This window comes from Schistocerca piceifrons, chromosome 8 (assembly GCF_021461385.2).
Source record: "Schistocerca piceifrons isolate TAMUIC-IGC-003096 chromosome 8, iqSchPice1.1, whole genome shotgun sequence".
In the NCBI taxonomy this organism is placed as follows: domain Eukaryota; kingdom Metazoa; phylum Arthropoda; class Insecta; order Orthoptera; family Acrididae; genus Schistocerca; species Schistocerca piceifrons.
Window position 1 is genome coordinate 156060728 of NC_060145.1, and position 24540 is coordinate 156085267.

Genomic DNA, 24540 nt, shown 5'->3' on the forward strand with positions numbered 1-24540 from the left:
CGCCCCCCTCGCCCGGCCGCCCCCCGCACACGGGCGCGCTGGTGGTGGGGCTGCGCGGTCTGCCGGACGCGGTGTGCCGCCCCCTGGAGGAGCCGGCCCCCCAGCAGGGCGACGCCGACTTCTTCGAGCCCGCGTTCCGCGCCCACCGCCTCGCAGACGTGCCGCTCGTCTGCCAGTTCCGCCTCGACTGGGACGCCTGGCTGCGCGGCGTCTCCACGCACGCCCTGCTCGACGCACTCGCCCGCCGCGTCGACGTCACCGTCAGCGACTACGTAAGTCGCCGATAGCGAATGCGTACCCACCCCTAACCTACGCGCTCAGAGGGCAAAATTATTCGTGCCTGTCCCTAAGTACGAGGGTGAGTCAAATGAAAACCTTAAATTTCTAATAACAAATCGAAATTTCGCGCCGTTATCCTGTAAGTTGGTAAGCGTGCTACAAACAGCGCGCAGAATGGCCTGTAGGAGGCAGCGTAGTGCAGATGCGCACATACCGTCGCAGTATCAGTATAATGATGGCCGCCCCACTTGCGACTTGCACCAGGGAAGAACAGCGTTCTGTTATTCCATTTTTGCGTAGTGAAGGTGTGAAACCTGTTGAAATTCATCGACGATCGAAGGTTCAGTACGGTGATGCATGATTGTCACAGCAGCAAGTCTACGAATGGAGTAGGAATTTCGCGAATGGTGTGACTTCAGTGGAAGATGCTCCTCGTCCAGGTCAGGCACAACGAGTTGTGACTCCACAGAACATTGCAGCAGTTGAAGCCATACTGAAGGAAAACCGCCGAGTGACACTGAATGACACTGCAGCACGTTTAGAGATTAGTCACGGGTCAGCACACCACATTGTGCATGATGTGCTCCAGTTTCACAAAGTGTCTGCAAGATGGGTGCCACGGCAGCTGACTCCTGAAATGAGAGAACGACGTGTTGTTGCTTGTGAAGAACTTCTTCGGCGCCTTGAACGAGAAAGTGATGGCTTCCTTGCAGGAATCGTTACTGGGGACGAAACCTGGGTTCACTTCCACCAACCAGAAACGAAGAGAGCGAGCAAGGAATGGCGCCGTTCCTCATCACCAAAATCAAGGGAGTTTCGAACAGAACCGTCAGCAGGGAAGGTTATGCTGACTCTCTCTTGAGACGGAAAAGACGTCATTTTGGAGCATTACATACCTACAGGGACCACTGTCACCAGTGCATCATAAACAGATCTCCTTAAAAACCATCTGCGGCCTGCAATCAAATCAAAACGACGTGGACTGCTATCAGCAGGTGTCCTTTTGCAACATGACAATGCAAGGCCCTATACTGACCGTACAACAATTGCAAGTTGTAACAATCATAGACCTGCATTTTTGTGTCTTCCTCATCCACCATACTCACCAGACCGCAATGGGAGGAAAGAAGTTCCGTTCTGATGAAGAGGTACGCCACGCGGCACATGAGTGGTTGCGTCAACTACCAAAAGAATTTTTTTTCTGAAGAAGTTGATGCACTTTGTAAGTGCTGGGGGAGATTACGTTGAAAAGTGATACAGCTTTGTACCACTTCTGCACAATAAATAATATTTAAAAAGTATTTAGGATTTTCATTTGACTCACCCTCGGAGCATATCATCTAAACTCGATGACACTTACAGTATGAAGCTTTCTGTAAACACCATCACTTTCTTCTTCCTTCACCTCTACTGCACTTCAGAAATTAATGTAACCTGCTCCTGTCACAATTCGACCCATCGTCTTGTAACACTACAATTTTGGTATGTTAATGACATAAGCCTGCCACTCTTTTTAAAAGTGAACCTGTAACTTCATGTCAGATTTTGAACCTGGTTTCCGCCCGTAAATACAGGGTGTACATTTTAACTGGAGACGTTGAAATATCTCGAAAACTACACATCGTATCAAACAAAGTTGTAATTCAATTTGTTTGTCTCGGAAGGGGACATCCAAGGATACCACACTAAACCCGTCACCCTACCCCGCGCGTGGGTGGCGGGGGTCAACTTTGAAATCTTCAATGGGAACCCCCATTTTTTACTGCAGATTACGATTCTAAAGCAAAATCAACATACGTTTTGCCTGAAGCATTTTCTTCATTTCGTCACAGATGGCTCTGTAATCGGAGGAATAGAAATCGGTAGACAATCGCAATTTGCGACATGCTACTCAATGATCTTTGAATATACAACGGCACTTGGGACCCCAGTTCCATTCTGCGAGGATAAGACAGGGCAGCATTTCATCACTTCTAATTATGGAACCCATTTGCAACGGGGTGGGGTGGAGGGTTCAGTGTGCTACCAACGGATGTCCCCTCGCAGACAAAGAAATTCCAGTATTACCTTTTATTGATACGAAGTGTAGTTTTCGAGATATTTCAATGTCACCAGTTAAAAGGAACGCCCTGTATATTTCCAAATACTGAACATCACCCATTAATAACACGATTTGACTGTTGTGATGAAGTTCCGAAGGTGACAAAAGTTCGCAAAGTGCAACGAAAGGGGTAGGATACTCGGAAGTAACGCAGACAAAATTTAAATTAAAACATCGGCTGTAAATATGGTAATAGAGTGCTTCACGTGTAGTAAGTTCAGTGTCTGCAGGACAAACATCTTTGTCATTTGTGACCTATGCTGTCGAAGAACCTGTAAATCTACGAAGTGGTGTGTTGCAAGAAATAAATCCTGATGGCGCTGTCTCTGCTGGCGAGTGTCTCGAAGTACTGCATTATGTAGTCTTACTTGTAGTGCTGTAATACTTCCACGGAAGTCAAGCGCTGTGTATTTTTGCCGCCTTTTATCCACGGAAAGTCAATGGGACACGATTTCCTGAGCCAAATTTTAAGTGTCCGCATCTAGAGATTTGGAACACCTAGTAAAACTTTTCAACAAAAGAAGAGGTCCAAGATAATAAATTCAGAAAGATCAAACATATCAGATATACAATAAATGTTTCAAAAAAGCAACATCTACAAATTTATTCGTAATGGACAAATACAAGTATCAGGTCAAAACATTTAACATCCCCACCAGCCGCCATACCACAAAGAAAATTCAACATAAGTTTCCAAGTCTTTTTTGAATATATTCTTTCGAGTGACAGAATCTGTTTTTATGACACTTGAATGCATGGATTGTTATAGTAGAAATGGGAACTGAACACCAAGTGGTCTGATGGTATTAAAAGACAGAACTAAGGCACTACGCTCCCCATAGAAAGTTAGAATGAAAAATGCAATACGGAAAGCAACACAATTCCGAACAGTATTAAAGCACATGTAGAATTTCTACCACGTGTATGCAGCTGGAGTACTTGTCTCTTCCTGCAATTTCACCATACTGGTGAAAGTTGTCTGTTGAATGCGCTTATCTCTGCAAGACATGAAATGTGTCTACATCAAGTCTGCTCGATGTACTGCCAGGAGCAAGAGTGCATTCTGTGTAGCTCCATGAAGCTTCCCAACCGAAATATATGCGGCCACTGCTCTGACTGGCAGCAGTTAAGGGTTACGCGTACCACTAAGAGATACTAGCCAACTCCTTGGCAAAGATGCACCGCTCCAACAGACAGTCGTCCAGAGTCGGATAGTCTTTAAGGTGACATGTCAAGCATGGCGCGCATGTACGCAGTTTCATAGACGTTCGCGAGAAAGCGAATGTGTTTCAGTGTCTCGATTCTATTGAACAAAGGGGCCCCAAGCCAATAGTTCGGCAGTCGGGATCTGTTTTGGGTATTGTATTGCCCCAGATTCAACAAGATAACGCATTCACGGGCGTAACTAGAAAGTTACTGACGAAAGGAACGCGCATTTTCTGTAACCAGCTGCCGGTCTCCAGTGACGAACTGCGGCCTAAGGTCGATTAGTTATCACTCACACAGAAAACTCGCCACCCGTGGACACAGACTGGTTGCAACCCTGAGAACTACCAGTTTCTGCAGGATGCGCCACGGCCCCAGTCCTCGGTATGTAAGACAGAATCGTCGCAAAGTAAAACTTGTGATATTCATCTCACTGATCCATGTTAATGTGAGAACGGTATGTTAAACAACAAGGCCTAAAGACAACTCTCGACTTCATGGAAGGAGTCGAGCGCAACTGACAAAACAATCATAACTTTATACAGCTTAAACAAAAAAGAAAATTGGCAGTCAATAACGAGGTACGTAGGGGCTTCAGACTAAGTTACTCATGTTGGCCCTAGCTAAGACCGCTGTACAACGAGAGTGGCGTATTGTCAAAAGAGAGTACATGTGTACATGTTCCAGGTTCCCTGACGAGACACTTTGAAACGTCCCCTTAGAACAATTATACATGACTGTCCTTAAACTGACACACAATATTTTTAGCGCAACGCAATCTGACTTTCAAAACTCCCTATTAAAGAATGGCCCTGACAAACATTAAACTATACCTTTCACAAATCACTTACCTCACAAAAATCTTCGCTGCTCAAGCTACTGCAATACAGCGAGCGCCACTACTACCAGCTAAATAAAAGATTCAAACTACTGAAGGCACTAACTACTGATAGGGGTAGTTAGCAAATGAAAGATATTAATAGAGAGCAAACAATGTATTTACCTTAATATCATCACAAATCATAATATATATATATCAGTTCATGACAAACTGCAAACCTCCGCCATCTCTCTCCCCACATCCACCACTGCTGGCGGCTCACCTCCAACTGCGCAACGCTACGCGCTGTTCACAGCCAGCTGCCGCTGCCCAACACTACAATGGCAGACAACAATGCAAACTAGCCACAGACTGCACACAGCACAGCCAGTGATTTTCATATTGAGCGCTACGTAACGTTGCCAATAAGAAAACATAAACAGCCTACTTACAACTTCTACTCCTGAATGGATAACACATGCTTCACAGTGAAGGACTGAAATTATGCTGGAAATTAAAACGTATTTCAAAGTTGAAGTACGCGTATCAGTGCGGTTATTGTGGGCAAAACTTCTAAACCGCACACGGATTTACCGTGAAATACTGGCGATATATGGACCAAAAGCAATGTCGCGTCCATCTATCATGAAATGGTGCCAACAGTTTCACCAAGGCCCCAAAGACGATGGTGATGCTGATCCTCCATAGCGTCCAGATCTTCCAATGTACGATTTCCAGCTTGTCGGGAAGCTGAAACAACGTCCGGGGAGAAAGATTTTCCAGTGATGAGGACGCTCATATAGCAGTTCTCGAATGGCTCCGTGACCGAGGAGGAATTGAACGGTTGGTAAATCGTTCTGATTACCGATGACAGAAACTTGGTGACTATGCTGGAAAGAAAATATCATGTATTTGTGTCACTGTGAAGCGTATTGCAGCAGTCAGTAAAAGTCACCTGCCCTGCCGTAATAATTTGTAACTTACTTTTTGAAGTCCCCTCGTATTTAGTTTCTAATGTACTTCTAATGTATCAGTCGGAGAATACACCCGATCTGCCACTCCAGTAGCTGTAGCCCTACTCTGTATCGTCCATACCGTTCAATTCCGTAGGTCAGCCTCGGTAGTGACGTCATTCTGGGTTCAGTAGCCGAAGTTGCAATTCTGTATGCTACTGCGGTCTGTTACTAATTCGTCTGCTTGCTGATTTTTCGTCTACTGTGCCAGGAGGAGATGAGGTGTCGGTAAGATCATTCGGTCGTTTCAGTGTGCCTTGAGTGTGAAAGCAATTTGCAGTTATAGAAATAATGAGCGACTTTTAGTTTTGGATGTACGGATTATGTTTTATTGATGAATTACCGAGAGATACCCAAGTGGAAAGTGAGTTCGTAAAGGTTATTATGAATGCATTTCAGCCGAGAATCATGGAAATGGAACGGTGTGCATGGTACTGTTAAGGACCATGCGACTTGTCAAAATAATCTGCAGGACGAGGCGAACTCTTTTGAAATGCGCAAGAGCAACTTTGTGGCGAGGTACTGCGTAATCAGGAAGGTAGCCCTTAATTTGGTTGTGGAACTGCGGCCGTACGTGAGAATCCATCAATGTGGTTGTGGAACTGCGGCGTGAGAGTCCATCAAAGAGCTGCAGCCAAACCTTTTCACCTGAAGGTACATTTGTTTAGCAAGTCCTGAAATGACTAACTCAGTCGAACAATCCTTATCGGGCATCAAATTTTGCGTAGTTATTCCAAGGAAGGCCAGACACACTAGTCGAATTCTGTCAGTAGTAAAGTATCATACTGCATCCCGGCTTCATTTCAAATATAACACACATGGAATTGAGAAATGAGCGTGTAGCATGTTTGCTCGGGAGTCCCCGTCCGGGGAAGATCGGCCGCCGAGTGCAAGTCTTATTTCAGTCGATGCAACATTGGGTGGGGCGACTTGCGTGCCGTTGATGAGTATGAAATGATAATGAGGACAACACAGCACCCACTCCACGAGCGGAGAAAATCTCCAACCCAGCCAGGAATCGAAACTGGCCCCACTGCATGGGAAGCAAGCACGTAACCACTCAGCTTTTCCTTTTCTTTTTCTTTTTTTTCTTTTTGTTCGCTGCATTTGTTCGGTGCGGATGTCCCATGACAGCCGTTCAAGTTCAGTGGTGAGCCGTTGACTCAGTTTCTTTAGTACAGAGGGCAGATAACCCTCTGACCGAACACATTGAGCTACTGTGCTGGCATAAGCAGGCAGACGTAGCACACATAAACAACAACAGCTATTTAGGTGATACTGGGAAGTGAAGGTACCAACCTTCTCATTTTCTTCCACCACTTCAACTGTGAAAACATTTTCCGGAAGCAATAACGGGATTACGTGCCTGATAGTTGTGTAGGCTGGCGGCTTCGCGTTTGGGGCACTGCATGCGCTGTGGTGCGCCATGCCAGGAGTGCAGTCTTGGGGCAAGCACCCCTGTAGTTGTGTTCACGTGTCTTTGATTTGCTAGGGGAGACAACACCGCATGAGTACACTGAATGGCTTATGGAAGTGTACGGAGGCTGGGTTGCGTTAACTCTACCACTCGGTGCGCTCAACTACCGAACCGATCGGTAAACGACCAAACAATACAGAAAGGTTCCAGGGGCCGAGGCCCGCCACAGGAAATTCGGCCGTTCACCCAATCTTTATTGTAGTTGTTTCCAGCCTGGGGTAATCACACCTGGGAGGTAAAATTAAATTTTCTGAGGAGTAAAAAAAAGTAGGGTTCGATTGTGTTTTGATCATTTTTAAAATATCATTAATGTTATGAATATCACATAATTACTGTAATATTGATTACATAAGTTACCAATAATTACATTTTTTTTCAATTCTAGCATTAACACGTAACACAATGTCGTGTTTACAGCTTGTGAAACTGAACCATTTGCCATTTCGCTCAACCAACTTCGTTTTCACCCGCAGCCGAATCATCACAAGGTCAAATCCTTGCAACCGATCCGTACAATCGCTAATTACGACGGCACGCCAACGATACTGCCGATCAACACCACTACTGCCATCGGCGCTAAACGCAAGGCGAAACCAACCCTCCTTGTGGCCAGAGAAGTAGTTACACTTATCCTTGCTAGGCTTGTTTGCACGCACCGATATTCGTATGAGTTGTGAGAACTGCATTAGTGCACCACAATATTATTGCATAGGGGAGTAAGGGCGTTTCGGTCAGCTTACAATGAGTCAGCGTGTAATCGGGATTGATAGTATATGCACAACTAATCTGAAAGCTTTGACAGTTTGAGGCGTACTTGTTCACTGCAATGTCACCACGTGTTCACGAGAGGAGCCAAGTGCAATAACATCGTGGTTGAGAAGTAACCTTGAAATAGCGGAGCAAGCAATTGTGAATATTAGCGACCACTGTTCATGACAGTTCCCGATCAGTGTCGGCACGTGACAGGTATGACATCTATTTTAGTACGTCCTCTATTATTAATAAACACACGAACCTAGTTGCTGAATAAGGGGGTTCTCATTCCGCTGATTTCTGTCTTTTGATCTGTTCTAATACAGCCTGCATATTGATCATTCAGAAGTAAGTACATGTGTCAAATTGGACAGCGGAATCGGTGGTGGCAAATTCTTTACGGAGTCAGGGCGATCCTTTCGTCAGGAGCGGTGAGGATTCGTTTACGTAAACATACGGAATTGTCACCAATACTGAAGTACATTAACTAACCAAAATTCACGGTACACATAAGAGCAGATAAAAGTAAATGATGATTACATAGTAGTCATTTAATACGAAATTAGGGGGGGGGGGGGGGGGTATGGCTTCAAGGATCATTGAGGCTGGATTCAGATCGCATCAGAAATACCAACGTCCCAAACTAGGATGCAAAAAACATCACGTCCTTTCAATTAAATTCTTACAATGGAAAGGCACGCAACGATTTATTCTACCCCTACTACCACTACTAAGGCAACCAGAGAGCGAATAGAGAGATCAGTACCTGCCATTATCGCCCGCATCTCGTGGTCGTGCGGTAGCGTTCTCGCTTCCCACGCCCGGGTTCCCGGGTTCGATTCCCGGCGGGGTCAGGGATTTTCTCTGCCTCGTGATGGCTGGGTGTTGTGTGCTGTCCTTAGGTTAGTTAGGTTTAAGTAGTTCTAAGTTCTAGGGGACTGATGACCATAGATGTTAAATCCCATAGTGCTCAGAGCCATTTGAACCATTTGAACCTGTCATTATCTCAAATACACATAAGGTCAAGCATTTTATTAAACATCAGAAAGGTCGTTAACGAATAACGTACAGTTTTTCTCCCTGGATATAGGAGTTCGTTCGGGACAGAATCTCACACACTAAAAAGTGCATAGTAATGTTCTTCATAATCTGCGAAACCGCGAACACGTGGAGTCCTGATGGACAACCGAATCGATGTTAAACACAAAGAGTGACCAATTAAAAATAGTTTTACTCCACACAAAATCCTCCACACGATACATAGATTACTAAGCAAACACATTTAATAAAAGATAGAGCCCACAGTGCTTAAAGCACCGGACTCTGGCTACGCGGGGTGATAGCTCAAGTCCGAACAAAGCGATGACCATCAAGTTATCTCATGCACGAAATGAAATGAGAGTACTATAATACTGAACGTAGACACTGCAGCCTAATATAACTCATTATTAAACAGAACAGATTAAAAACTCCTACAAGTCAAATTAACGCACTGAAATACCTGTATCCACAGTTGAACGAGCGAGCTCAGAAGAGCGTCACCATTCTCTTACGCAGATGTCGTCCGAGTGGCGATGGCTTTCAAACCTAGTGGAGGGGGAGTGAGATCCGTAGTCTGACCCATTACCACGCGACAAAGTTTGAACCTAAAGTTTATCTTTGGCTCTACCCTCAATTTTCGCTCAGTGCTAAACTACCCAACCGGGTTAGATTGCCAGTAACTGCACACTACACACACACTAACTGTGGTTGCCCATCGGAACACTGGAATTCCAGACACACTCATATTCACTCACTCATGATCAGTTGTAGGGAACATAAGCTAATGGAAGTATTTTTAGAAGCACAAATCAATAGAAAATAAAACTAACTGGCACAAAATTGACCACATTATAAAGATTTCACGGATCAACTCAGTCTAAACAAGCACGCATTTCCATCGTGATAATGAATGTGAAATGGAATGATTCCACTTGTGAACTAAGAGGAACATGGTTGTAGCTTTGGAAACATCGTACTTCCTCCAGACTTCACCAAAAGATCTGCTTACCGAATGTCGTCGACCGAATGTGGCACACTTTTCCTGACATGTATCCAATGCTTATTGTCAACACGAGCCATTAAGTTTCCCATCCAGGTGTATACTGTCTGATCAAAAGTGTCCCGACACCTCTTAGTGCACATTAATGTGAGATGTGCCCACCCTAATCTTTACGACGTCTTGAACTCTTTTGAGAACACTTGCAACGAGGTGTCGGAATGTCTGTGGAGAAATAGCAACCAGTTCTTTCTCAAGATCGGAAACTAGAGAACGAATCGGGACACTGGACGCTGCGGTTTGTAATGAAGTCGACGTTCTAACTCACCCGAAAGGCGTTCCATCGGCCTCAGATCAGCACTCTGGGCACGCCAGCCCACTTCAGGAACGTTATTGCCCACAGGCTATTGCGTCACAGATGCTGCTTTACAACAGGGAGTATTTTCATGTTGATACAATTACCGTCTCCGAATTGTTCCTCTTCTACACAATTTACACAATGCTGTAAGAGGTGTTCAAATAACCATCCGCATTTAGCGTTTTCTTAAGCGCAGCAAGGGAAGCACAAAAATGTTCCAGAAAATTCAGGAGTACTTAAATACAAGTCACTGATGAATGAAATCAACAGAAAATGCAGGAAAGCTAAGACGGAATGGCGGCAGAAAAAGTGCGATGAAATCGAAAATGAAATTATTGTCGAAGGACTGACTCAGCATGTAGGAAAGTGAAAATAGCATCAAGAGTGCAACGGGAATTCCACAGTTAAATGCAGAGGAGACAGCGGATAGGTGGAAAGAGTACATTGAAGGTCTCTTTGAGGAGGGAAGATTTGTCTAATGTGATAGAAGAGGAAGCAGGAGTCCATTTTGAAGAGATAGGGGATCCAGTATTAGGATCAGAATTTACGAGAGCTTTGGAGGCCTTAAGATCAAATAAGACAGAAGCGATAAATAACATATAATCAGAATTTCTGAAATCGTTGGGAGAAGTGGCAACAAAACGACTATTCCCGTTGGTGTGTAGAATGTTTGGGTCTGGCGACATACCATCGGACTTTCGGAAAAGCATCATCCACACAATTCCGAAGACGACAAGAGCTGACAAGTGCGAGAATTACCGCACAATCAGCTTAACAGCATATGCATCCAAGTTGCTTACAAGAATAATATACAGAAGAATGGAAAAGAAAATTGAGGATGCGCTAGATGACGATCAGTTTGGCTGTTGGAAAGGTAAAGACACCAGAGAGGCAATTCTGATGTTGGGGTTAATAATGGGACCAAGACTAAAGAAAAATCAAGACACGTTCATAGGATTTGCCGACCTGGGAAAAGCGTCTGACAATGTAAAATTGTGCAAGATGTTCGAGATTCTGAGATAAATAGGGTAAGGTACAGGGAAAGACGGGTAGTAGTGTCTTTTGCCCCCACAGTTCAATCTGTACATCGAAGAAGCAATGATGGAAATAAAAGAAACGTTCAGGAGTAGGATTAAAATTCAAGGCCAAAGGATATTAATGATACGATTCGCTGATGACATTACTATCCTGTGTGAAAGTGAAGAAGAATTACGTGATCAGTTGAATAGAATTAACAATGTAATGAGTACAGAATATGTAATGAGTAAATCGAAGAAAGACGAAAGTAATGGGAAGCAGCAGAAATGCGAACAGCGAGAAACTTAACATCAGGATTGCTGATCACGAAGTAGATGAAGTCAAGGAATTCTACCACCTAGGCAGCGAAATAACCAGTGACGGACGGAGCACATCAAAAGCAGACTAGCACTGGCAGAAAGGGCATTCCTGGCTAATAGAAGTGTACTAGTATTAAACATAGGCCTTAATTTAAGGAAGAAATTTCTGAGAATATACGCTTGGTGCACAGCATTGTACGGGAGTGAAACATGGACTGTGGGAAAACCGGAACGGAAGAGAATCGGAGCATTTGAGATGTGTTGCAATAGACAAATGTTGAAAATTAGGTGAACTGATAAGATAAAAAATGAGGAGGTTCAGGGCAGGAATACGTGGGAAACACTGACAAGGAGAAGGGGCAGGATGATAGGATACCTGTTAAAATACCAGTGAATGACTTCCATGGTAGTAGAGGGAGCCGTAGAGGGCCAAAACTGTAGAGGAAGGCCGAGATTGGAATACATCCAGGAAATAATTGAGGACTTACGTTGCATGTATTACCCTAGGATGAAGAGGTTGGAAAGGGAGACGAATTCGTGGCGGGCCGCTTCAAACCAATCAGAAGCTGATGAAAAAAAAACAACAAAAAAACGCAATAACGGACAACAGCCTAACCAACCTATATGGTTTTTGGCATTTTGGAACTGACAAGTGATTCCTTTTATTAATTTAATGCAATTTTTTCCAAAAAACATCCGCAATGCTGGATCGTCGTTATCCATCAGTACATAATGTCTCCCTGGTCTTGATTTAGCTGTGGTAGCTTTTTGTTTCCACTTCCAATCACATCATCAACAGTGGATTGAGGCAGGACAGCTTTAGAAGGGTTAAAATGTCCCTGATAAATTCGTTACTCATGTGATATCCAGTGAGTAGTCCACGTTCGAAGTTATTGAGCTCACCTGACATTTTCACTCTGCTGTTACTGTTTCTTTACTACCAACGCAATACTCCACGTCTTCTTTTACATTGACACTCAGTTCTGCATTACGTGAGGGTGCATACTTTTATCGTAGAGTGTGTATTATATTGTTCATACAAAAAAATTTAGATTAATTTATCTGTTGGCCAAATAAAAAAATTACGGCATATATTAGTTTGCCCATTATCTGTATATTCCGCAGTCGACGTTTCTGAACGCATTAAGTAGCGCGCAGACGAGTGCTATCGACAAGGGATCTCAGATCGATTCCATATTCCTGGAATTCCAGAAGGCTTTTGATACCGATCCTCACAAGCGACTATGAATCAAATTGCGTGCATATGGAGTATCGTGTCAGTTGTGTGACTGGATTCGTGATTTCCTCTCAGAGAGGTCACAGTTCGTAGTGATAGACGGTAAATCAAGGAGTAAGAGTAGAACATAAGTGATATCTGTCGTTACGCAAGGTAGTGTCATAGGCCCTCTGCTGCTACTGATTTACATAAATGATTTAGGTGATAATCTGAGCAGCCCCCTTAGATTGTTTGCAGATGACGCGGTAATTTACCGTCTAGTAAAATATCAGACGATTAATTCCAATTACAAAATTATCTAGAGAGAATTTCTGTATGGTGCGAAAAGTGCCAATTGACACTAAACAAAGAGAAGTGCGAGGTCATCCACATGTGTACTAAAAGAAATCCGATAAATTTTGTGTATACGATAAATCACACAAATCTAAGGGCTGTCAATTCGACTAAATACCTTGGAATTACAATTACGAGCAACTTAATTGGAAAGACCACATAGATAATATTGTGGGGAAAGCGAAACAAAGATTGCACTTTGTTGGCAGAACACTTAGAAGATGCGACAAATCCACTACAGAGACGGCCTACATCACACTTGCCCGTCCTCTGCTGGAATACTGCTGCGCGGTGTGGGACCAGGTACGATTGACGGAGGATATCGAAAAAGTGCAGAGAAGGGCAACTCGTTTCGTGTTATCGCGGAATAGGGGCGAGAGTGTCACTGATATGATACGCGAGTTCTGGTAGCAGTCACTGAAACAGAGGCGGTTTTCTTTGCGGTGAGATCTATTTACGAAATTTCAATCACCAACTTTCTCTTCCGAATGCGAAAATATTTTGTTGACACCCACCTGCGTAGGGAGAAATGATCATCATAATAAAATACGAGAAATCAGAACTCGAACGAAAAAATTTAGGTGTTCCTTTTTCCCACGCGCCATTCGAGACTGGAATGGTAGCGAAGTAGTATGCAAATGGTACTATGAACCCTCAGCCAGGCACTTAGGTGTGAATTGCAGAGTAACCATGTAGATGTAGATGTACATGTTTTGTGTGTGTGCGTGTATGTATGTATGTGTGTGTGTGTGTGTGTGTGTGTGTGTGTGTGTGTGTGTGAGATTTAGGAACCAGGTTTTAAATTGTAAGACATTTCCAGGGGCAGATGTGGACTCTGACCACAATCTATTGGTTAGGAACTGTAGATTAAAACTGAAGAAACTGCAAAAGGTGGGAATCTAAGGAGATGGGACCTGGATAAACTGAAAAAACCAGAGATTGTACAGAGTTTCAGGGAGAGCATAAGGGAACAATGACAGGAATGGGGGAAAGAAATACAGTAGAAGAAGAATGGGTAGCTCTGAGGGATGAAGTAGTGAAGGCAGCAGAGGATCAAGTGGGTAAAAAGACGAGGGCTAGTAGAAATCCTTGGGTAACAGAAGAAATATTGAATTTAATTGATAAAAGGAGAAAATACAAAAATGCAGTAAATGAAGCAGGCAAAAAGGGATACAAACGTCCAAAAATGAGATCGACAGGAAGTGCAAAATGGCTAAGCAGGGATGGCTAGAGGACAAATGTAAGGATGTAGAGGCTTACCTCACTAGGCGTAAGATAGATACTGCTTACAGGAATATTAAAGAGACATTTGGAGAAAAGAGAGCCACTTGTATGAATATTAAGAACTCAGATGGACACCCAGTTCTAAGCAAAGAAGGGAAAGCAGAAAGGTGGAAGGAGTATATAGAGGGTCTATACAAGGGCGATGTACTTGAGGACAATATTATGGAAATGGAAGAGGATGTAGATGAAGAAGAAATGGGAGATATGATACTGCGTGAAGAGTTTGAAAGAGCACTGAAAGACCTAAGTCGAAACAAGGCCCCGGGAGTAGACAACATTCCATTAGAACTACTGACAGCCTTGGGAGAGCCAGGCCTAACAAAACTCTACCATCTGGTGAGCAAGATGTATGAGACAGGCGAAATTCCCTCAGACTTCAAGAAGAATATAATAATTCCAATCCCAAAGAAAGCAGGTGTTGACAGATGTGAAAATTACCGAACTATCAGTTTAATAAGTCACAGCTGCAAAATACTAACGCGAATCCTTTACAGACGAATAAACTGGTAGAAGCCGACCTCGGCGAAGATCAGTTTGGATTCCGCAGAAATGTTGGAACACGTGAGGCAATACTGACCCTACGACTTATCTTAGAATATTGATTAAGGAAAGGCAAACCTACATTTCTAGCATTTGTAGACTTAGAGAAAGCTTTTGACAATGTTGACTGGTATCTCTCTTTCAAATTTTAAAGGTGGCAGGGGTAAAATACAGGGAGCGAAAGGCTATTTACAATTTGTACAGAAACCAGATGGCAGTTATAAGAGTCGAGGCGCATGAAAGGGAAGCAGCGGTTGGGAAGGGAGTGAGACAGGGTTGTAGCCTGTCCCCGATGTCGTTCAATCTGTATATTGAGGAAGCAGTAAAGGAAACAAAAGAAAAATTCGGAGTAGGTATTAAAGTCCATGGAGAAGAAATGAAAACGTTGAGGTTTGCCGATGACATTGTAATTCTGTCACAGACAGCAAAGGACTTGGAAGAGCAGTTGAACGGAATGGACAGCGTCTTGAAAGGAGGATATAAGATGAACATCAACAAAAGCAAAACGAGGATAATGGATTGTAGTCGAATTATGTCAGGGGCGCTGAGGGAATTAGATTAGGAAATGAGACACTTAAAGTAGTAAATGAGTTTTGCTATTTGGGGAGCAAAATAACTGATGATGGTCGAAGTAGAGAGGATATAAAATGTAGACTGGCAATGGCAAGGAAAGCGTATCTGAAGAAGAGATATTTGTAAACATCGAGTATAGATTTAAGTGTCAGGAAGTCGTTTCTGAGAGTATTTGTATGGAGTGTAGCCATGTATGGAAGTGAAACATGGACGATAAATAGTTTGGACAAGAAGAGAATAGAAGCTTTCGAAATGTGGTGCTACAGAAGAATGCTGAAGATTAGACGGGTTGATCACATAACTAATAAGGAGGTATTGAGTAGAATTGGGGAGAAGAGGAGTTTGTGGCACAACTTGACAAGAAGAAGGGAGCGGTTGGTAGGACATGTTATGAGGCATCAACGGATCACAAATTTAGCATTGGAGGGCAGCGTGGAGGGTAAAAATCGTAGAGGGAGACCAAGAGATGAATACACTAAGCAGATTCAGAAGGATGTAGGTTGCAGTAAGTACTGGAAGATGAAGAAGCTTGCACAGGATAGAGTAGCATGGAGAGCTGCATCAAACCAGTCTCAGGACTGAAGACAACGACAACAACATTCATCGGGACCACCTCATATAACTTTTCATCCAGAAGCAAAACAAAACATGTGGCAAGCAAATGTATTGCAGCTACCAAGGGGTCAGTAACCAGCAAGGTTGCCTTTTTTGTAACTTTCTTCATTACGAAGATATTGTATTATGTCGGAGCTACGTGCATTCCAAAGCGGGCAAATTGGTAGCGCCCACTGTTACGTGCTTCCGTTAGCAATGTAGCAGAAGGGTTTGGTGTTTCAAGAAGCACCGTATCTAAATTTATACCACCCGCAGTGAAACGAAAAAACATCTTCCGCTGGGTGATCGTGACGGACAGTCATTGAAGAGGATTGTGTGGAGATATATGAGTACGACAGCTGAATGTCGCACTCGCAAACACTCTCAGCACCGTTAATATGGAATTGCAGGGACAGCAAGAATTCTGCGACAGCTCATCAGTGATTCAAATACCTTTAACATTAAAACCTGGTGCTGAAGTCACAGAGGTCTTCCGAGCAGTGAGAGAAATTCATCTGGGCGGATGCGTCTTGTTTCAAACTGTTTTGAACTTGTGGCCGAGTTTACGTCTGGCGTATACCATCTCAGACACACAATGCAAACTGACTGAAACACGGCGGGGGTTCGGTGAAGATTTGGGCAGCCATATCGTGGTATTCCACGTTCCCCAGTGGTATTCTGCAAGGTCACATTATTGCCAGGTATTATGTGACGATTTTGGTGGATCAGGCCCTTCTCATGTTGCAATTTCTTTTTTTCATATTTTGATACTGTGTTCCAAGACGCACGGGACCCTGTTTACAGAGTTCATTTCGTCGTGGACTGGTTTTTTGAGCAACGGGGTGAAGTATCGCATCTTCCTTAGTCACCCCAATTACTGGAGTTAAATATTGTTGAGCTTTTGTGGTCTTCTTTGGAGAGCCACCTCGGTGATCGCTATCCGCCTCCATTATCATTACCTGACTTGACACTATTTTGTACGACGAATAGTATAAGATTCCCTTGAAAACCATACAGGACTTGTATTTATCTGCTCGGAGACTGCTGGAAGGTGTTTTGGTCCACTCCCTGTACTTTTCAACAAAACACGACGTAATTAAATATGTAACAGAAAACTGACATTGAATGTCCGGTAGTAGAAAACAGTGCAGATATGCGAACTAGCATAACTCGTCCACTTGCCGCAGTTTTCGATAAACAAATGGGAATACAAGGAAAATTCACACAGATTGTTCAGTCAGACACCTTCAATTGAATTTTTGTGTGAGTACAAAGTATACCAACGACAACGCAGCTGCCGCGCGGAGTGGCCGCCCGGTTTGAGGCGCCATGTCACGGATTTCGCGGCCGCTCCCGCCGGAGTTTAGAGTCCTCCCTTGGGCATGGGTGTTTGTGTTGCTCTTAGCATAAGTAAGTTTGAATAGTGTATATGTCTATGGACCGATGACCTCAGCAGTTTGGTCCATTAGGAATTCACACACATTTGAACATTTTTGCCAACGCAGTTCATATAATTGTTCAAAGTGAGCACCGCCAGTCCCAGCGCATGTATTGCAACTGCGCACGCAGTTCTTCTGCATTCTCGCAAAGGTCCCGGCTGTCTGCCGTGTTCTGAAGCAGGCAGCGGGTGACAAACAGCGCACACACCCGACCACCACGCAGACGTACCACATACAACTCAGTTAATGCCGGCCTATCACGTGACGACCGAACGCATCGCACCGGTAGCACACATTCCTGGTGCCAGCTTGTGATATGTCCTTGAAGAGGTGTTTCACTGTGTACAATGCACGTAGTCAAAGATGGAACGTTACCTGTGGCGACAGTTTGCAGACATGCATTTAATGTGCGGTGTGGCAGGGGTAGTGCTCTTAAAGCAGCTCGAATGTATAGAGAACGCTTTCCCAACAGGCGTCATCCTAACAGGAAGAAGTTTACCTCCCCTGGATACCAACTTAGGAGAGACGGGATCGTTCACGTCATAGAGAGCAGGCCAAAGGTTCCGCCAAAGACATGTCCGAACATTAGACTTTAAGGGGATGATGTTGGATCGTGTGACCGACCACCCAACAATAAGTACCCTTGAACTTATCGGTGAAACGCTCACTTCGAAGGATACCGCGTAGAGTACTGGTGGAACAGGTACTACACCCCCATCATAAGGAACGTGTGCAAGCTCTGGGACCAAAGGATTCTGAGCCCCGCATTCACTTCTGTCAATGGATTACCTACCGCCGTACTGCAGTGCCCAACTTCGTAGAGTTTGTGTTGTTCACGGACGAGACCTCACTCACCCGTGATAGTGTTTTCAACAGCCCAACAGCCATGTCTAGAGTGAGGACAATCCCCATCACCCACATCGGTGTCCACCAGCAACGATTCTCTGTGTAAATAGGACCTTATTTGCTGACTCCCCGTTCGAATTGTCCATGAGATGTGTTCCCACAGTTATCGCCGATTGTACCCCTCGTTCGACACATCGGTGTCCACCAGCAACGATTCTCTGTGTAAATAGGACCTTATTTGCTGCCTCCCCGTTCGAATTGTCCATGAGATGTGTTCCCACAGTTATCGCCGACTGTACCTCTCGTTTTCCGCAAAAGGATGTGGTTTCAGCACGACGGTGCACCAGCCCACTTTGATGTTAATGTCCGCAAGCACCTGAACAACAAGTACCATCATCGTTGAACTGGAAGAGGAGCTCCTGTCCCACAGCCAGCGCCACCGGTGGATCTCACATCTATAGACCTTTTCCTCTGGGGTTAGGTCAAGACGATGGAAACGGATGAAGACCTGCTTGCTGGGCCCAAGTTTCCTGCCTCCTGATACGACAGACGCCAGGGATCTTCGAGAGAATGCAGCAGAACTTCATGCGCCGTTGCCATGCATGAACTGAGACTGGCGAACGACACTTTGAACAGTTCCTATGAGCTTCGTTGTTGTTATGCTTTGTGTGCTCTGTATGTCCATAACACAGTAAATATGCATTTCGGACTATTGGTTACCTATCTCATTATAGACTGAGGTGACACATCGTGGGATACGTCCTAATATCGTGTCGGATCTGTTATGCCCGAGGCAGTGCGGGAACTCAACGTGACATGGATTCAACAACTCGTTGGAAGCGCCCTCCAGAAATATTGAGCTACGCCGCCTCTATAGCCGTTCATAATTTCGGAAGTGTTACCAATGCAGGATTTCGTGCACGAACTTTCCTATCGGTTATGTTCCATAAGTACTCGAATGGATTCATGCCGGGAGATCTGTGTGGCCAAATCATTTGCTCGAATTGTCCAGGATATTCCTCAAACCACTTGAGAACAACAGAGATCCGGTGACATGGTTAATTGTCATCCATTAAAGTTCCGTCCTTGTTTGGAAACGTACACTCCATGAACGGCTGCAGATGGTCTGCAAGTAGCCGAACATAGCCATTTCCAGTCAATGATGGATTCAGCTGGACCAGAGGACACACTCCATTCCACGTAAACACAGACCACATAACTGTGGAGGCACCACCGGCTTACTGTGCCTTGTGACAACTTGGGTCCATGGATTCGTGGGGTCTGCACTACACTCGAATCCTATCATCAGCTATTACCAACCGGAATCGGGATTCGTCTGATAGGCCACTGTTTTCCAGTCGTCTAGCGTCAAGCCGATATGGTCACCAGCAGGCGATATCGTGCTCTTTGCAAAAACACTCTTGTCGGTAGTCTGCTGCTATAGCCAACTGACGTTAAATATCGCCGCACTCTTCTGACAGATACGTTCGTCGTACACTCCACACTGATTTTTGTGATTCTTTCACGAAGTGTTGCTTCTCTGTTAGCATTTAAATCTCTACGCAAATGCCGCTGTTCTCGGTCGTAGGGTGAAGATACACTACTGGCCATTAAAATTGCTACTCTACGAAGATGACGTGCTACAGATGCGAAATTTAACCGACAGGAAGAAGTTGCTGTGATGTGGAAATGATTAGCTTTTCAGAGCATTCACACAAGGTTGGCGCCGGTTCCGACACCTACAACGTGCTGACATGAGGAAAGTTTCCAACCGATTTCTCATACACAAACAGCAGCTGACCGGCGTTGCCTGTTGAAACGTTGTTGTGATGCCTCGTGTAAGGAGGAGAAATGCGTACTATCACGTTTCCGACTTTGATAAAGGTAGGACTGTAGCCCATCACGATTGGGGTTTATCGTATCGCGACATTGCTGCTCGCGTTGGTCGAGATACAATGACTGTTAGCAGAATATGGAATCGATGGGTTCAGGAAGGTAATACGGAACGCCGTGCTGGATCGCAACGTCCTCGTATTACTAGCAGTCGATATGATAGGCATCTTATCCTCATAGCTGTAACGGATCGTGCAGCCACGTCTCGATCCCTGAGTCAACAGATGGGGACGTTTGCAAGACAACAAACACCTGCACGAACAGCTCGACGACGTTTGAAGCAGCATGGACTATCAGCTCTGAGACCATGGTTGCGGTCACCCTTGACGCTGCATCACAGACACGAGCCCCTGCGATGGTGTACTCAACGACGAACTTGGGTGCACGGATGGCAAAATGTCATTTTTTCGGATGAATCCAGGTTCTGTTCACAGCACCATGATGGTCGCATCCGTGTTTGACGACATCGCGGTGAACGCACCCGGCGTGATGGTATGGGGTGCCATTGGTTACACGTCTCGGTCACCTCTTGCTCGCATTGACGGCACTTTGAACAGTGGACATTACATTTCAGATGTGTTACGACCCGTGGCTCTACCCTTCATTCGATCCCTGCGAAACCCTACATTTGAGCAGGATAATGCACGACCGCATGTTGCAGGTCCTGTACGGGCCTTTCTGGATACAGAATATGTTCGACTGCCGCCATCGCCAGCACATTCTCCAGATCTCTCACCAATTGAAAACGTCTGGTCAATGGTGGCCGAGCAACTGGCTCGTCACAATACGCCAGTAACTACTCTTGATGAACTGTGGTATCGTGATGAAGCTGCATGGGCAGCTGTACCTGTACACGCCATCCAAGCTCTGTCTGACTCAATGCCCAGGCGTATCAAGGCCGTTATTATGGCCAGAGGTGGTTGTTCTGGGTACTGATTTCTCAGGATCTATGCACCCAAATTGCGTGAAAATGTAATCACATGTAAGTTCTAGTATAATATATTTGTCCAATGAATACCCGTTTATCATCTGCATTTCTTCTTGGTGTAGCAATTTTAATAGCCAGTTTTGTAGTTTGCCACTGCGTTGTCCGAGGAGATAGGGGATGTCTGAAATTTTGTATTCTCGACACACTCTTGACACTGTAGATCTAGGAATACTGAATTCCCTAAGGATTTCCGAAACGGAATGTCCCATGCATCTAGTTCCAACAACCATTCCGCGTTCAAAGTGTGTTAATTCCCATCGTGCAGCCTTATCCACGTCGGAAACCTTCTCACATGAAACACGTGAGTATAAACGACAGTTTCGTCAATGCAGTGCCATTTTATACCTTGTGTACGTGATACTACCGCCATCTGTGTATGTGGACATTGATGTCCCCTGAGTTTTGTCTTCTCAGTGCATTCGGTGGGGGACCCATTATCATCTGTTTCTATTGGACCAAAAGGTCTGAGAGATCCTGTGTGTGAGCTGATTGAGGGCGATGTTAGAGCTGGAACCTTTCTGTGTCCACAGGACCCGTCCGGCTGGAGCCCTCCCGATGTGTCCTTTCCGTACGTGGGCTGCGATTCCAGAGAAGAGCTGCCCTCGGAACCGTACGAGTTCTCAGTGACGGGCCCCAGCGGGCGCACCGCCACCTGCTGGTTCGTGCCCAACCAGGAGACCCGCGGAGCCTGCTACAGGGAGCAGCTGGATGCCGCCTGCCCGCCGGGATTCCGCTTCCTCAGCGACGGCCGCTGCTGCGACGAACCGACCTAGAACGCGTTCGATACGCCCCCCTCTGTACCTGGACACTGTGCTCTGCCCTCATACTCGTCTGAAATACGTCACAAACACAGGTCTATTTATTCCATGGGGCTTCACGCTTGCAGCCTGGTGACGTCGACATCTTACCATGATATTTCGGTTGACAACCAGTCAGCCATCTTCAAGTGAATTTTACAGTGGAGACTGATGGTGCATGTCGCTGACTCTATGACTAAAATCGACGCAATGTCGCTCGCACGAACTGCTTGCATGTAGAGTTAAGGTTCAGTTATCAAAATCCTAAAACTAACTGTCGCTTGACGCGTCATTAAGAGTGAATCATTGTCTTTCTGAAAATATCCGAAGCCTTAGCAAGTTGAAATTCGCCAGTAATATTATTAAGATCTTCCACCAACCGTATTTCCATACCGACTCGTTAATAATTTAAACCCAGAAGTATCTCGTCGTGGCCAAGACTTTTGTGACAGAATAATTTATAGAACGTGCTATAGATCTTGGCCACGAGATCGTTCAGAGATTCAGTTATCAAGGAATCTATAGAAATACGTTTGGTGGAAGACCTTATCAATCGTGATGGCTGCTTTAACCTGGTAAGACTTGGGACCCGGTGATTCCTCCGATCAGAAAGACAAAATTTCACGCCTAATGACACGTCAAGCGAGAGTTAATTTTATTATTTTGGCAACTGAATTTCAACTCTTGAGACCAGAAATTCGACAGAGGGAGTGATATTGACCATCATTCCGCAGGCGTTTCCGCTCTCCATATGGAGCAATATTCGAGAGAGGGCGCTAAATTCGGCAAAAGGCTGTTAAGCAGAGAAAACCTACGCTCGTATACCACTCTTTAGCATAAATTCAGCGACGCGCACCAGCAGTCTCCAGTGCAAAATTCACCTGAAGATGGCAGAATGCTTGTGAGCCGAAATATAGTGGCAAGTTGTCGAAGTCATCCGGCTGCAAGCCCGAAATCGTAAGGACTGTGCATCACGCCTGGAAAACTTCAACAATCACAAAGCTGTATATGTTTTTACATTGTATCGGTTTTGAATTTTTTTGGAAAGTGACTGCTGTTGCTGTGATACTGTGACTGACAGCTATATAGGCGGTGAAAGAAGCGTCACCAAAGCGCCCACATTGCACAAAATCTGTAATTTACCCTATTCGCTAAAAGGCGACGCTGTGGACATTCGCAGATAGGAAAAAGTGGTGACATCAATCGTTTAATCCGTCTGACACGTTGTATGATTCGCCCAAGTTTGCTAGGTGGTTCATGCAACACCACGTTAACCTCCCAAATGGGTAAACTAGACTCAAACCGTAGCTCAGTAAAATGATCTGTAGTAAATAGCACTTCAAGTTTGAGGACTTATCGTTTGACTAATAACGGAAGCACCACGATACAACAAGACTTGTCATGCTTTTATCAGTACTTTTTCGTCACACTATTCGACATCACGCTCCACTAAACAGCTGCCTAAGAACAAAGTAACTCTTCTAGGAATATTCACATGAAGCACGTTGGATAGAGTGATTCTAACATTAAATACGAAAGCTTACCAAGTCAAGAAGACCATCCGTGGGAGTTCCCACAAGAGAACTCGAACAGAAGACACGCTGAATTATTGACAGAGCACATTACTTCCAACATTGTTGATACAGATGAATACGCTTCCCTGTACTATACTACGACCATGGAGATAAAGCTACATACCGTACGTGCGCTTGACTGGTGGCTAGCAAGGAGTGGGGACAGCTAACTCTCTTGCTGAAGCTGTTACGCGGCGTTAAGTTGCAAGATCTGGAGCAAGTTCTACCGTGGCAAAAGTGTAGGTGTTTGTTAGAACATCTGGGTGTTTTCTCGGCTATAAGAACAATTCTTCTCCACATACATCAATTAAAGGACTAATTCTTTCTTTGCTCCACAGTGGAGGCACCTGCGGTAACTAAAAGGCACTTTCAGGTTATGTTCCCATCTTGCACCTTCCTAGCGTGGTCACACACTTGCGGTGAGGCAATGCCTTCCAGGCTGTGTCGTCAGGCACCGACAGGACTCCTGTTTGGTCATTGCGGGTAGCATTCAGAGAACCCTGCAAGAGAAATAGCACCGGAGCAATCACAGGCGAAACTTCCTGCAAGGAAGCAACGTAGCGTTCGATTGACCCTGCTTAGGAGCTGTCGCGCAAGCCAGCGAGTAACCTTCCAGAGAATCTGACTCCGTGCGAGATGGGCTTTATTCACCTCCGCCCGATTTGTTAAACTGTCAGTTACCTAACAACCCTAATTCTCCTGTAGTAAGGTATATGGTGTTGGCATCACTAGGCTAAGTGTGAACTATTCCTGCTGTGCTTCCTCTGAGGAGGGCAAGGAAAGCATTGTAGACATAAATAAAATTGGTGCTTATCTGTTGAAATGCAACAAAATACTTAATTATCTTCTCATATAATCAAGTACATCGTATCGGTAAAGTTCTGTGTCGTCATAGTTCATCATTTTAAGTTGTACACAAATTAATAATTTAAAACTAATTAATGTATTGTGATGTTAAGTAATAACAGGGTGATTTTATACATAAACATTCTTTTATTTTAATCCTATCATCAGTTTCAGCCCAGATACATCACATACAGTCAACAGGTGTGGTTCGTGG

At 44.7% G+C, this 24540-nt stretch overlaps 1 long non-coding RNA gene across 1 annotated transcript; it reads left to right on the plus strand.

The window, feature by feature from the left end:
* On the plus strand, nucleotides 1–24303 carry LOC124711266. The gene is made up of 2 exons (XR_007005450.1): nucleotides 1–272; nucleotides 21640–24303. It is a non-coding gene; the product is annotated as an uncharacterized LOC124711266 (long non-coding RNA).
* Nucleotides 24304–24540: the final 237 nt, after the last annotated feature.